Source organism: Ochotona princeps, chromosome X, assembly GCF_030435755.1.
Source record: "Ochotona princeps isolate mOchPri1 chromosome X, mOchPri1.hap1, whole genome shotgun sequence".
NCBI lineage: Eukaryota > Metazoa > Chordata > Mammalia > Lagomorpha > Ochotonidae > Ochotona > Ochotona princeps.
In genome coordinates, this window is record NC_080865.1 from 68811181 (window position 1) to 68826630 (window position 15450).

Genomic DNA, 15450 nt, shown 5'->3' on the forward strand with positions numbered 1-15450 from the left:
ATAGGACACAAAGCAAATCTAAATAACTTCAAAAAGATAGGAATCATACCATGTACCCTCTCAGACCACCACGGAATGAAACTGGAAATCAGCAATTCAAAATGTCCCAGGAAATATAGAAACTCTTGGAGGCTGAACAATATGCTATTAAACGAACAATGGGTCAGGGAAGAAATTAAAGATGAGATCAAAAAATTTATGGAAACCAATGAAAACTCTGACACAACATTCCAAAACTTGTGGGACACTGCCAAAGCAGTGCTACGGGGTAAACTCATCGCAATTGGAGCTCATGTCAAGGCCCAAGAGAGTCGCCAAATACAGGAACTAACCACACACCTCCAGGAATTGGAAAAGCAGCAGCAGATGAGCCCCACACACAACAGGAAACAAGAAATCATCAAAACAAGGGAGGAAATCAACCAGATAGAAATAAAAAAAACCATACACAAAATCAACGAATCAAAAAGCTGGTTTTTTGAAAAGATAAACAAAATAGACACCCCGCTGGCCCGTCTGACAAAGAAAAAACAAGAGAAAGCAAGAATTACCAGCATCAAAGATGAAAAAGGCAACATAACAACAGACATTACAACCATTAAGAACATAATCAGAAATTACTACAAAGCACTGTACTCCAACAAATCAGAAGACCACCAAGAAATGGAAAAGTTCTTAGACTCACACAACCTGCCAAAACTTAGCCCAGAGGCAACAATCAACCTGAACAAACCCATAACTGAAGCAGAGATTGAATCAGTGATTAAAGACCTCCCAACAAAGAAAAGCCCAGGCCCAGACGGCTTCACTACAGAATTCTACAAAACATTCCGAACAGAACTAACTCCAATCCTCTACAAACTCTTCAAAACAATAGAAAAGGAAGCAACCCTTCCAAACTCATTCTATGAAGCCAACATTACCTTAATCCCAAAACCGGGCAGAGATCCTACAGAGAAAGAAAACTACAGACCTATCTCTTTGATGAACATTGATGCTAAGATTCTCAACAAAATCCTAGCCAACAGAATTCAAAAACACATCAGACAGATCATTCATCCAGATCAAGTAGGATTCATCCCTGGAATGCAGGGATGGTTCAACATTCGCAAATCCATAAATGTGATACACCACATCCAAAAACTGAAAAACAAGAATCACATGATAGTATCAATAGATGCAGAAAAAGCTTTCGACAAAATTCAGCACAACTTCCTGCTAAAGACCCTAACCAAGGTAGGCATAGATGGAAAAATCCACAACATAATCAAAGCAATATATGCAAAACCCAATGCCAGCATCATACTGAATGGAGAAAAACTGGAACCCTTCCCACTGAGATCTGGAACAAGACAGGGATGTCCGCTTTCTCCGCTGCTATTCAACATAGTTCTAGAGGTACTCGCTGAGGCCATAAGACAAGAAAAAGAAATCAAAGGAATCCAAATGGGAAATGAAGAAGTCAAGCTTTCACTATATGCAGATGACATGATTCTTTATATGGAAGAGCCAAAAGGCTCAACACAGAGACTACTAGAACTTATACGAGAGTTCGGTAGAGTGGCAGGGTACAAAATTAATGAACAAAAATCAACAGCCATAGTGTATGCTAACAGCCCCAAGTTGGAAAAAGATCTAACCAGCAAGATACCATTCAAAGTAACAAAGGAAAGCATGAAGTATCTGGGAATTAACCTAACCAAAAATGTAGGAGACCTATTCGAGGAAAACTACAAACTACTTAAAAAAGAAATTGAACAAGATCTAGAAAGATGGAGTAACATCCCATGCTCCTGGATAGGTAAAATCAATATCATTAAAATGTCTATACTGCCAAAAGCAATATATACATTCAACGCAATCCCAATCAAATTGCCCAAAACATTCTTCACAGACCTGGAAACAATGATTCAAAGGTTCATCTGGAAACACAAAAAACCACGAATAGCTAGAACCATTCTCAAGAACAGGAAGTTAGCAGGGGGAATCACAGTTCCGGACCTCTGGACATACTATAGGGCAGTGGTTATCAAAACAGCCTGGTACTGGCACAAAAATAGAGAAGAAGATCAATGGAGCAGAATAGAAACACCAGATGGGAACCCACAGAAATACAGCCAAATAATCTTTGACAAAAAGACAAACGACAACCCAGGCAAATGGGAAGGTCTGTTCAATAAATGCTGTTGGGACAACTGGTTGATAGCCTGCAGAAACAAAAAGATAGACCCACATCTCTCACCATATACTAAGATCAAATCCAAATGGATAAAAGATTTAAACCTACATCCAGAAACCTTCAAACTTTTGGAAGAAAATGTTGGAAACACACTGGAACACTTAGGGGTAGGCCCTCACTTCCTAAAAAAGACTCCAGATGCAGTAGAAATCAAGACCAAAATAAACAATTGGGACCTCATCAAACTAAGAAGCTTCTGTACAGCTAGAGAAACAATCAACAAAGTAAAAAGGCAGCCCACAGAATGGGAGAAGATCTTTGCACACGACTTAGGTGATAGAGGGCTGATCTCCAGAATATACAAAGAGCTACAAAACAACCAAAATGTCAAAACACACAAGCCACTCAAGAAATGGGCACGGGAAATGGGCAAACACTTCACAAAGGAACAAACCCAAATGGCAAATAAACATATGAAAAAATGCTCAAGTTCCCTGGCAATAAGGGAAATCCAAATTAAAACATCAATGAGGTACCACCTAACGCCAGTAAGACTGGCCCACATGAATAAAAGCACCAACAACACTTGTTGGCGAGGTTGCGGGGAAAAGGGAACCCTACTCCACTGCTGGTGGGGCTGCAGGCTGGTACAGCCTCTATGGAAATCAGTATGGAGAACATTCAAACAACTCAAATACAACATACCGTATGACCCGGCAATAGCACTCCTAGGAATATATCCAGAACACTTGTTTTATGAGAAACCAACATGCACTCCTATGCTCATAGCAGCACAATCAGTAATTGCAAAGACATGGAAGCAACCAAAATGCCCATCAACAGAGGATTGGATAAGAAAGCTATGGTTCATCTACTCCATGGAATACTACTCAGCTATTAAACAAAACAAAATGCAGTTCTTTGTGGCCAAATGGGCCAAACTGGAAACCATAATGCTAAGGGAAATGAGCCAATCCCAAAAGGTTAAATACCACATGTTTGCCTTAATTTAAGATGACACGATGTTATGTATAACAAGTTATGTTATGAATGTTATATGTTGTGTATAAACCTAAATTGAAATGTCAATGAGGTGGTCACAGAAGGTGGATAAGAAATCGCATTTACTTTTACCATAAAAATAAAAAAAAAAAAAAAAAAAAAAAACTAGTTTATTTTGATTGCATTTTTGGCTTAAAGCCATTAACCAGGGGAGACAGTTTTCTAAAGATACTGGGAATAGTTCCTGGAAGATAGTAAGGTCCGTTAGCTGCCTTTGGTTTTTCAAAACAAAAGCACAGTGTTCAAGTATCCAGTGTCTCCCTGCAGACGTGGGAGAGAAGATGTTATCCTGTCACTGTGGAATATTTCACAAGGCTTTATCAAAGTTTCAGAATGTCAGTTTCTTCATGGTGTATCACTTCAGGCCCCTGAACAAACTGGAGGGGATATGCTCTGTTTTGTTTGCTCTTGGCAGCCCAGATCTCTGGCTCGTGTGTTTGTTGTCAGCTGCCACTGGAGACAGGCTGATTAAGTGCATTTCATTTGTAGATGGAATTTTATGCAACAGTTAAAAATCTGCACTAAACATGCTCAGCCTTTTCAGGCCTCGTCCTACAGATGCCATTAAGGGTAATGAATACTTTTTGTTGGCAAGCAGTTGAACTAATCTAACAGTGTTTGATAACTAGAGAGATTATTCAAGAATTTCACTAATACCATCTGCAGGAAATTCTGCATTTGTATTAGGTGCAAAGCAAAGACTTTCATTTGCAGCATACAACACACTAACCAGCATGTTTCTTCCTTAATATCATTTACAAGAAATTAAATAAATGTTGAGGTTGGAAATTTAGTCCAAAGTGATAAATATTTCTCCTTTTATTTTAGAACATTTCCTTAAGATTGTGTGCAGGTAAATGAAAGAATCATTTAAAACTGCACATAAACTACAGAAATATATTTTTCGTATTAGGAACTGTGGCAGAATCTCCTAGATAACTATTTAAAAAAAGCACATCCATGGTACGCATTTTAGTACGGTGGTTTCATATCAGAGTGCTGGGGTTTGATAACTGCCTTCAGCTCCTGATTCTGGTTTGCGGCTAATTTGCACTTTGAGAGCAGCAGTAATGCTTCTGCTAGTTCAGGTCCTGCTACTTACATAAGAAACATGGACTGAGCTCCTCAGTCCTGACTTTGGCCTTGGTTTGGCCATTGGTGGGCATTTGGGGAGTGATCTGTCATGTAGGTTTGATCTGTCTCTATCAAATAACTAAATGGTTTTTAAAATAATTTAGGACTTACAGATCTTCTTTAAACCTGTAGAACTTACAGATCTTCATTAAAAACAAACTGAAGAAACTGTGTTTTCTGACACTTTTAAGTTGAAAAGCATTAGTAATTGAGATTGGAGAGCAAGCTTGTTTAGAAAAGGGTTAAACATAAGGGTGGTCAGGTAGATGGTACTAATGCAATTTCTGACCTTAATTGCATACTAGTGTCCTTTCAAAAAAATGAAACTGCTAAGTGTCTAATAAAAAATGACTTTAACCCATTGTGGTTTACACATGCAGTACTGTACAACCATTTCAAATGATTTATGGAATAATATACAAGTGCATTTGAAATGTATGCGTATTTTATTCTTAATTGAAACAAATCAGAAGCTTGTATCTTGTGCTTACTTTAAAAATCCTATGTAATTGTAGACAGGGAATATCTGGGAAGATACATACTGAGAAATCAATGGTACAAGATTAAATATAATTTTTAGTTGTCTCTTGCTTATCTATATTTTATACATCTTCAGTAATGAACATTTACTATGAAAGTAATACCAAAATTGTTATAAGAAGACATTATCCACTTCTAGCATAATATATTTTTTAGCATCTTAATTAAAGAAACCATTTCAATTCTATACTATCTAGTAGTTTGGTGGTTCAGATGTTACCTATTTGAACTTAAAAGTGGTTGTTATATTATAAAATCACTTTTGCAAAATAAAAATATAAAAGAAGTATGGAAATTGGATTTTAGTAATTGAATGGTGCAAATTTTTTAATTTAGCAAAAGAAAATGGTATGATGATTTCTACCATTTCTACCATGCCTATCTGAAATATTTTCTTGTAGCTCCCCCAAACATAAAGTACTCAATTTAAAATATTTTATTCAACAAGTTAGAAAAAGGTTTTACCTTCCCAGCTATATTTTTAGTGCACTCATTATTAACTACATGAAGCTATTGCATGTCCAGTACATGGCTTTTCTGTTTGACATGTGTTGCAGTATAATATGTACAGCTTCTTTTAAAGGCTTACTATTCTGTAGTTATTGGAAGTATTTCATTATTAATGGTTGTATTGTTTTCATGCGGAAATGATACTCTTTTGAATGCATTTGATTAAATATGGTATTTATTTAATCAATGCCTACTTGAAAGAGCAGAAGAGACAGAAAGATCTTCCTTCTGATGAGTTACTCCCAAAATTGCCACAAAAGCAAGCTGTAAGCTCGGTAGAAGCATGGAGGCCAGATCCTCATCTGGTCTCCCACATGGGTGTAGGGGTTCAAGTGCTTGAGGCATCATCTTCTGCCACCTAGAAGTAGGCTAAAAAGTAGAGTAGCCAGACACGAGCCAGCATTTCAGCATGGTATGTGGTCATCCCAAGTACTAGCTGCTGTACCATAATGCCCACCTCAACAAATTTATTATTAAAATAAACCCTTCCTGGTTTGTTTTTCTCTTTTAGGTGGTTGCTAGATAATTTTAAATTACGCATAACTTCTTTAAAAATTGTATCTTTGAAAGGCAGAGTTAGAGAAAACCTTGTAACAGAGATAATTTTCATCTACTGCCTCACTCCCTCAAAATGGCTGTACTAAGCATAGGTTGAAAGCAGGAGACAGAAGCTTCTACCAGATCTGCCCTGTGGCCATAGAGCCCCATATACTTGGGCCATCATCTATTTCTTCCCCAGGTACATTGTATAGAGCTGGATTGGAAATGGAGCAGTGGGACTCGAATCAATGCTCATTGGGCTGTTGGCATTGCACGTGGCAGCCTAATATGCTAGGTCCCAATATCAATCCACACACATGGTTTTGTTGATTAGTCTGTTATGCTGTGGTGCTTGGGGCTAGATGTGCTTCTGCAGTAAACCTGTACATGAGCTAGCTTATCTGAATGTCAGATGATATTACTGAGCCTGGAACCAGATTTGCTTCACAATAGGACTTCTCAAGGTGTGGTACCTAAAGCAGCATCAGTTATCCTCCGAGAAGTTGACAGCAACATGTATTTTGGGGGCATATTCCAGATATATGGAATCAAAAACCTGGGAGCAAGGCCCAGCAATATTTGTTTTTATAAGCACCACCTTTGTGATTCTGACAGTTGGAAAAAAGCTGATTTTAAGAATCTTAGGATAAATTTCACTGCAAATGTGTGAATGCTTGTGCTTTTGTCCATTACCTTTGAGAATTTGGATTTATACTTTCGTTGTTGGCTTTTATCTAAAGCCATTTCCTAAAATTATAGTGGTGACTTATAATCATTGATGAAAATAAACTTTATATAATACAATGATCTGAGATTAGGCAGGAGATAACGTGTTGAGTAACCCCTACCTTAAAATGTAGGAAAGACATATTGGTAATATTCCCAGGAATTTAAAGGTGTCTTAAATTAAAACAATATCTATATGGTTGTTCTTATTACTGAATATAAAGAAAGAACAAGTCCTGGTAAGAAAAGACTGGGAGGGAAATGAATCCCTTTTTTTCTAAAAAAAAAAAAATCGTTTACTCAATGCATATTTACTGAGCATCAGTGGGAAAATGTGCCTTTTGACTATGGTATTGGAACCCCTTGCCTTGTCTCAATGTGGGCTATCATACTTGGTAATTAATAGTGCTACGAAAAGAAATCCAGAAAATTAGCCACCATGGCCAAGAGTGGCTAAAATGAGTAAGGAAGCAACATTTCTCAGAGCCAAGAAATAGTGATCTCAAATTTCTCATAATATAGGTATAGATTGCTTAAGAAATAAATTTTATTACTAGCTTATATAATCCTAGCAGTAGATATGTAGAAATAATATTAATTATGTAGTAGTCATTGAAATAACAACTTTGTACACAGATGCTTTTGTAAATTTTTTTAAAGATTTACCTATTCATTTATTTGAAAGGGATTTTGAAAGACAGACCTTCCATCAGTTTATTCACTCCCCAGATAGCCCAACAGGCAGAGCTTGGCCAGGCAAAAGTCAGGAGTCAAGAGTTTCTTCCAGGGGCCCAAGGACATGGGTGATTTTCTGCTGATATTCCAGACCATTAGCAGAGAGCTGCATTGGAAGTCAAGCATCCATGGCTGAAATGGGTGGCCATATGGGATGTCAGCATTGCAGGCAATGGTTTTGTCCACTTGACTACAATGGTGACCCCTGTAATTGCTTTTAAAAACATCATGAGTGTCCATAATGACTATGTTTTGTTTTGTTTTAGTTTTCTTTAGAAGTGTGATCTGACTTTTAAAAGCAATTGGAATATTTTTAGATGTCATATTCTAGTATGAAGTGAACTTCACAGCATCTCCTACATGTATAATAGCAGGTGTTTCAAATCGTTAGGTTATATTGAATAGCTGATATAACAATATTCACCCCCTGAGAATTTGGCATAGCATAGCCCATTATCAGAACTCATTTGAAAGGAGTTACATTTTAAAATGTAGTCTCCAAGTTGTGCTGTATTATGGAGTAAGGACAGAAAAAAAGGATAGGATTTACTTTTTAGGAACTCATATTTACCTGCTGGTTTTCAATTCTGATTGTACCTTAGAATTATCTAGAGGGCTTTTGAAAAAAAAAAAACTGCAGTTTAGGTCCTTCTCAATTAAGTCATTAGGGTGGAAGACTGGGTGCAATTGGAGTTAAGAACTATTGATGGAGCTATTAAGGTTGAAGATATTTGCACTCCTGTGTACATTGCAACGTTAGTTACAATAGTCAAGACTCAGAATCAATCTAGGTATCCAGCTATGCATTTATGGATAGAGCAAATGTGATGTATTTATACTTTTCAAACATAAGAAAGAAGGAAATCTTGATGTTTAAACCAAATGTATGAATCTAGAGATCACTTAACATGAAAAAAATTGAACACGAATAGTGTATATGATCTTTTATATATGGAAGTTTAAAAGTATTCCATCTAAAAATAGAATTATGGGTGCTACAATAGAGTCAAGTAACACAAGTTCTAGTGTTCCCACAGCACACTGAGATGATGACAGTTTGCAATGATGTGTTTTACACTATATGAATAATTGGAAGAACAGAGGTGGTAGGCTTAAAACAAAAACAGAAGATAAGAAAATGTTGTAAAAATTAGGTCTCTGGTTGTGTTGTGGCTGGGTCTAATATTTATTTCTTAGGTTCTGGTTTATCAGAAAGTATTTTTAAGCACAAACAAGGTTTATTGAGGTGATGCAGACATGTGGGCCATGGTCAAAGAGAGTGTGCAAATGAGGGAAAGCATAACGGAGGGATATTGTTAACTTCTGTTCTCAGAATCTGTCAATAGGGAGCAAGAGAGCTAAACAGCAGGAGAACTCCCAAGGGAGCAAGCCCCTCCCCAGCATTGACTTTTAAGGGGCTTTAAAGGGGAAAGGTCACACAATGGTGTCCCTCTCAGGTCCTAGGTAAGTGCCATTTACTCAGGAGTGGGCAGATAGGATTACACAGGTGTGGGAGGATTTGCTTCCAAAAACCAGTTTCCCCATGTGTATATTGTATAGTGTTCTGATTCCCTATAACAATACACAAGTATTGCATGTCTACCAAAATATTATAAACTGATTTCAAGAGGCACATGTACAGGTCACATATACATTACTTTTTTGTACTCTGTGTATTATTCACTAAGCATATTAGTAAAAAAAAATGTAGTGATTTAATTTTTGTTTGTAGTTATCTGTATTGTAGAAGAGTGGTCAATTTGCTGCTTGATGAGCTATTTAGTGAAGGGTTAAGCTAAAGAAAATTGAAAGTATGTCATTGTAAATATTAAAAGAAAAGAAAAGAAAGGTGGGAGTGAGAGCGATAGGGTGAGGTGGGAAATATACTTTTAAAACTGCATATGAAATTTACCCTGTTTTATAATTTTTTAAAATACAGTATAACAAAGGATAGCTAAAAGTATTAAAAGTTGTAAAAATGCAGTTGATTCTGTTAGAAAGACAATGTCAGTATTTGGAAAATTCACCAAAAACAGATCACACAAGATTCAGTAAGGTACCCCAGCTTGTCTATTTTCCTTGCTTTATTCTGCAGTATCTTTTTTTTCTCTCCCTCTTTTGTACTGATGCCAACTTTTCTCCTGAGTCCTGGTATGTATATCTTTTGCAGAATTCTTTCTTCCTCACTAGATGTACTTAAAACTCTTGGAACACTCTCTTCTAAGCAATCTTAGGGGAATCAGCTATAAAGATCCCACTTTAGGGTTTGTGAGGGTTGGTTGTTGGTTCCTTTTGTTTTTGCTGAACCCCTAGGCAGCCTGTTTCTCCTCAGATTGCTTTGGAATCTCCATGGTCATTAAATTAGCTAATCAAGAAAGGGCTTTAACTTCTGGCAGAGGGAGATGTAGAGGGAAGTGAACTAAGCTAGGAGACTGTTTTTGTCTCTGCCTGTCTTTGTGCAGGTTTGCCTTTCAGATCATTAAAGTAGATCTTTGAAAAATATATTCTTTCCCAAATTTATTACTCCTTTTATCTTGTCAATGTAACTCTATGTGGAAAGTGGTTAGCCTATTCTCACCAATACTGACCCCATCTTAATATAGTCAATTACACCATCATTCTTGGTTTTCCTGTGTAGTATCTCAATAGAATTTCTCACATTTCTCCCTATCTGGAATACCTGGATTTCATTTGTAAATACTAATGACCAAAATACACACCATTTGAGGTTTCACAGTTGAACACATGTATGAAGATTCTATATTATGTGTGTATATTATATATATTGATTTTAATGCATTTTAAGCCTATTGCATTGAGTTTGAATTTGGCGATTTCATGCAAATGTTGAGTTTAGAAAGCTTTGGGTGTGCTTAATGAATCCAGCAAATTATTTCTTAGCCAAGTGAACATTTTTACTCATTGCAGTTCCCCTCTTGTATTTCCTAATAATTTTCCTTCCAGAAGGTAAATCAAGCTTATTATTCCACTTTTCAGAAATTGGATAATTAGTAAGAATCCAAAGACAGTGTAGATTATGCCAGCCTGACTGATCACTGGAAAATTTTCATCTAAGGCTCTCACTTGAAGTGTAAAAGGTGTAAATGGCAGTTAAGGGGCTTGTCTTTTCTGTAGTTGGAGCTTTTTCCTATCTTGGTCTTTGAAACAAGATTCAAGAAAAGACATAGGCAATTGTAAGCGATTTTCCTAATGTCACTTTCAGAATGATAGATTTTGAAATAAGGTGCCTTTAAGTTATCTTTCTTGAAGCCAGATAACTTGAATGTGCTCTAAGTTAAAGAGAATTGCCAAAGAAGTTATCTTGTCTCTAAAAAGTTATCAGAAACTTGAAGCTAACAAAAAGGAAGAACTAGGAGAAGTACAAATCTTGGTCTATAGCCTATTATGATTAGATATTATATAACTTTGGAGGCCCCAGAAGAGAATTGCAGCAGTTAAGAGACATGTGAACAAGAAGGCGAGATTGTATAAAAGACAAACCAGAGGCTGAGAGAGAGGATGTAATTGTTTCAAACAATTGTAGAGGAGGTATGCTAGAAGCATGCAGGCTCTTTCTCTGTTGATTCCATTCTCCCTCTCAAATACATAACCTAGAATCTCAAAAGAATATTTTAATAACAATTGGTACTGCATTTTGAAAAGACATTCATTATAAATCTTCAAGAAGAATCAATGAAATAACCAAAGGTAAATCCATTCACTTACCATACTATTGAGTCTCTAACTATGTATTTTGTCAGACTTGTTGACAGTGCAGAAATAAATTATATTCCCTGGCCTCGTGTGATTGACAAATGATGAAAGTATCTGAGTGTATTTAACAAATGCTACAGTTGAATTTTAGAACTACCCACAATAGTTGAAAAAAAGTTGACAAATTGGCTTGAATGGGCCATAAAGTCATAAAAGAAGAGTGAAAGTTCAAACTTGTTAGTGAAGTATGTGTTTGATTTTTATAGGGAGAAAAACTAGGAAAGAGCATTTAATATAGAGAAAAATATTTGAATATATGAAAGTATAAAATAGCATATCCATAACAGAGAACTACTAGGAATTTTCCATGGCTTCTGACAAAATAACACAATGATAGCTAGTTAAAATGTATACATTTATTTGTATGTATATTTTTAGATGCTAATATTTAATAATTATAACATTTGGTTTATACCTTATATGCAGGTATTATACAATACTATTTTTTGACAATAGGAGTATTAATATCCTAAAATGTAGAATAAATGATCATAAAGTCAGAGATAGTATTTTTAATTACATAAATAATTATGTGCAGAAATATTTGTAGTTACCTAATATATCAACACATTTTTTATACTCTGTATTTACTTCCCCAAATAAGACAAGTGTGTGATATTTGTCTTTTTGGATCTGGCTTATTTAATTCAGCGTAATATCCAGTTGCATCCATTGCAAATGTCAACATTTCATTCTTTGTTTTTATGGCTACACAGTACTCCATCATGCAAATGTAGCACATTTTCTTGTCCAATCATCAATTGATAGATGCACATCTAGGTAGATTCCATAGCTTTACTAGTGTGAATTGAGCTGTTGTAATGTGAAAAGGCAGCTGAAGCTTTCATATGCTTATTTCACTTTGTTTTGTCTGTTTATGCAGGGAAAGAATCTTGTTATGTTCTAACCTGTTTCTTTTCTTTTGGTCCTAAAAACTATAATCTTTTTTTTTTTTAAAAAAAAAAAACTATAATCTTATTGTTAGCAGTGATACCTTCTTTTTTGCATCTCAGAGATCTAAGCACATTCAGGGTGTTGGTATAATTGATTCTCTTGTGACTGTATTGTTCATGGTAGTTTCCAGATGGGATAGGAAGGCATGTAGGTAGGTCTACAGAGCTGGAAGTCATGGCCATGCCCATGCCCCCCCCCCCCACCTTGCTTCCTCCTATTTGTCAGTCAAAACACCTAGCTTTGCATGTTGTACCCGATGCATCCAGGACTGGAGTGCTTAAAAAGGCTAAGAAGAGATAAAAGACCAGAGCACACTCTCAGGTGCATTTTTTCCACCCTGCCACGCTCCTATCCTGACAGTTCTTCCCAGTTGTGCAGGTATCCATTTTTGATTTTTCTCCCTAGTTCATGGACAACTCTTTGACCTACTCATGTGCAAGGAAAAGGAGGGTAGAATAAAGAGGAGAGAGGATATGAACATAGAACTGAAGTGAGCTTATTAAGGAGAAATAAGTAACCAGTATGCATTTAGGGTGGTCATGTGGCAGAGAGTAACAATGTAACTACTGGCTGCATTTATATAGCAAAAGCCAGGTAAGGGCCTTGAGTTGAGGCATAAATGACCTAGCTTTTCTAACCTAGTGGGATTTTTTTTCTCTGTACACCAAATTCTTGGAAAAGAATGCCTGGTTGAGGCAGGGAACAGGATCACAGGGTAAAATCCCTAAGAAGGATTGGGTATGTGATTAGGTCTGGCACTATAATGTCATTTGAGGAACAAAAATGGTTGAAGTTTTATGTGCCTATTCCATCCTTAATGTATTTCTGTGTATGGTGAACCACACTCCGTTTTAAATCTTTTTCTCCCACTACCAAATAAGCTGTTGCTGTTTTCACGTACTACCAACTACTGTTCAGTACTTTTTTTCTCAGCTGGATAGAAGCGCTTGGATTAAAATGAATTCATTGCTCTCATCAGTTTGATAGTTCAAGAAAAATAATCTTGCATGGCTCACTTCAGAGAAGGCCTAAACTATTGTTCATAGGACTCATTCATAGAGTTAGTCTCACCTAGAATGATCTCTTTTAATTAACTCATGATCAACTGATGGAAAAGTTTCATTTTAACTGCATAATCCTTTTGTCAATATTCTTTAATGTGATACAGTCATGGAAAATGGTATCCTCTTGGCTATGCTTTGTGTGGATCAAATCACAGGTTCTACTCATAGTCAAAAAGAAAAAAATTAGAAAATATTTCTCAAGTATTTGACTCTTGGCAGGGAAATCATTGTAGGGTGTCTGCCATAAGTGAGAAATCGGTAAACCAAACCATAGCAGTTTTATAAAGCATGCTAACTAGTTTGAATTTTAATATAAAGCTAGTATGTGGAGGCTGATAGTGTTTGAACTAAGGGAATAAAATTTCTCTTACATGCAGATAGTTTATGTGTTGGCAAACAAGGGGATAAGCAGATGCAGAATTTGTGATGTCATATTTCCTGGACTCTAGGTCCCACCAAGATGAAACTTGGGTTGTTTTTCTGTTACTGTAAGACTGTTGTAAGCATCGCATTCCTACTCCGTACTTGGTTCTGTTCTCTGTTGTTAGTAGGCAAATGACCCAGGGATAAAAGGAGAGATGAATGTGAAGCTCTCCTTATAGTGATAGTCTTCTGTCTAGGATTGAGTTACGGTTTCTTTAGTTACTCTTTGGTGCCTCCAAGTAATATATCTACAAAATTTTATGAATCTTTTGTAGACATTCTGAATCTGACGTTATCCATTCGATCAGGGCAAGCAGCAGGAAATGGTCTGGAGATATTTGAAGTTTGCAAAGCTGGTGAACCACTTGCTTTAAGCCGATGCTTTACCTAAGTCTGTTTTCTTGACTTACGCTTCCAGGAGTGTGAACTTTTGCTTTAGTAGAGCAATCCCTGTCTTGAGGGATATGTATTGATTGGCTCTTTGCTGAAATATCTAGTAGACCATTTTTAATATACATCCCTCCCAGAGGAAAGAGCATGGTTTTAGTGGCAGAAAACACAAAGCTAACTATTTACAGGTTTCTGAGTTGTTTTTAAGAGAGAACATACATAGCCTTTTGCAATGCCAGGCCAACAATTTTAGTGTTTTAAAGTATCAAGATTTTCCTGGAATAAGGGTAGAAGTCTTTCATTAGCACTAGGCAGTGCAAAATCAGTGTGCTCAGTCCACAGGGTGATGTAACCTTCTGACACTGGCCTATTAGCACCTCTTTGTATGTGAGTTGCCACTTAATCAAGAAACAAACTGAAGTCAAGATATTCATCATTGGGACCGAATTTTGGAGGACACACAAGCAGCATTATAAATCAATTCCTTTTGATTGTTGGTGCACTCTTGGCCTTCATTGATAGCTTTCGAAAAATAATTTGCTATCAGGATTTTAGGATACCATTGATTTCAATCATTGTAATGGGGTTTGTTTGCCACAGTGTATAATTCTATTTTAAAGACTTAGATCTGAAAGAATATTCTAGGGTCTTAACCTTCAATACTCTGCCTTGCAAAGATAAAGACATGTTCTGTTATCTAATATGTCTAAATGTTCTTAGAAGCTTGTAAATAGGATTTTCAAAAACAAAATACAGGATTCCAAATTTATTTCATGAAGTTTTATGCAGAATTCGGATGGAATGAAGGAAAGCTAATCATTCTTGTTATCAAGGCTTACAGTGTGTAACAGAAAAAATACACAAAATTACATTTTGCTGGTTTACCTTATTGGATTTATTCTTTTTATCGGCCACACTTTGAGGTGCTCACTTTATAATACACTTTACATTTTTCTCTTAAATAATAGCTTCCTTGGTGCAAAATATTTAGTTAAATTGAATGAAACTATATAGCACAGAGGGAACTAAAGAAATGATTTTGCCCATAAAGGGAAAATTGAAGACAACTTATATGTGTTTACTGATGTTCATTTCTCGTTGTTTCTCTTTTCCTGTACCCTTTTCTTTCTATCTCTACTTTTTCATGTTCCTTGTATCTCCCTTCTCAAGCTAGTACAGAAAGCATGGTTACTCGTGCCCACAATCTGTTGCCAAATTCAGAGTCGTTTGGATCCCACTAAGGAACTGGCCTTAAATTTAAGAATATTGTTGCAAATAGCCAGACAACAGTTTACACAGTCAGCACGTTGCTTGCTGAAGGCAGCTAACTGGAACACATACAAACTAAAGCATTTAGACAAATAAACTTGACCTAATACATGATGAACATGTAAGTACACTGAGACTATCACTACTGTG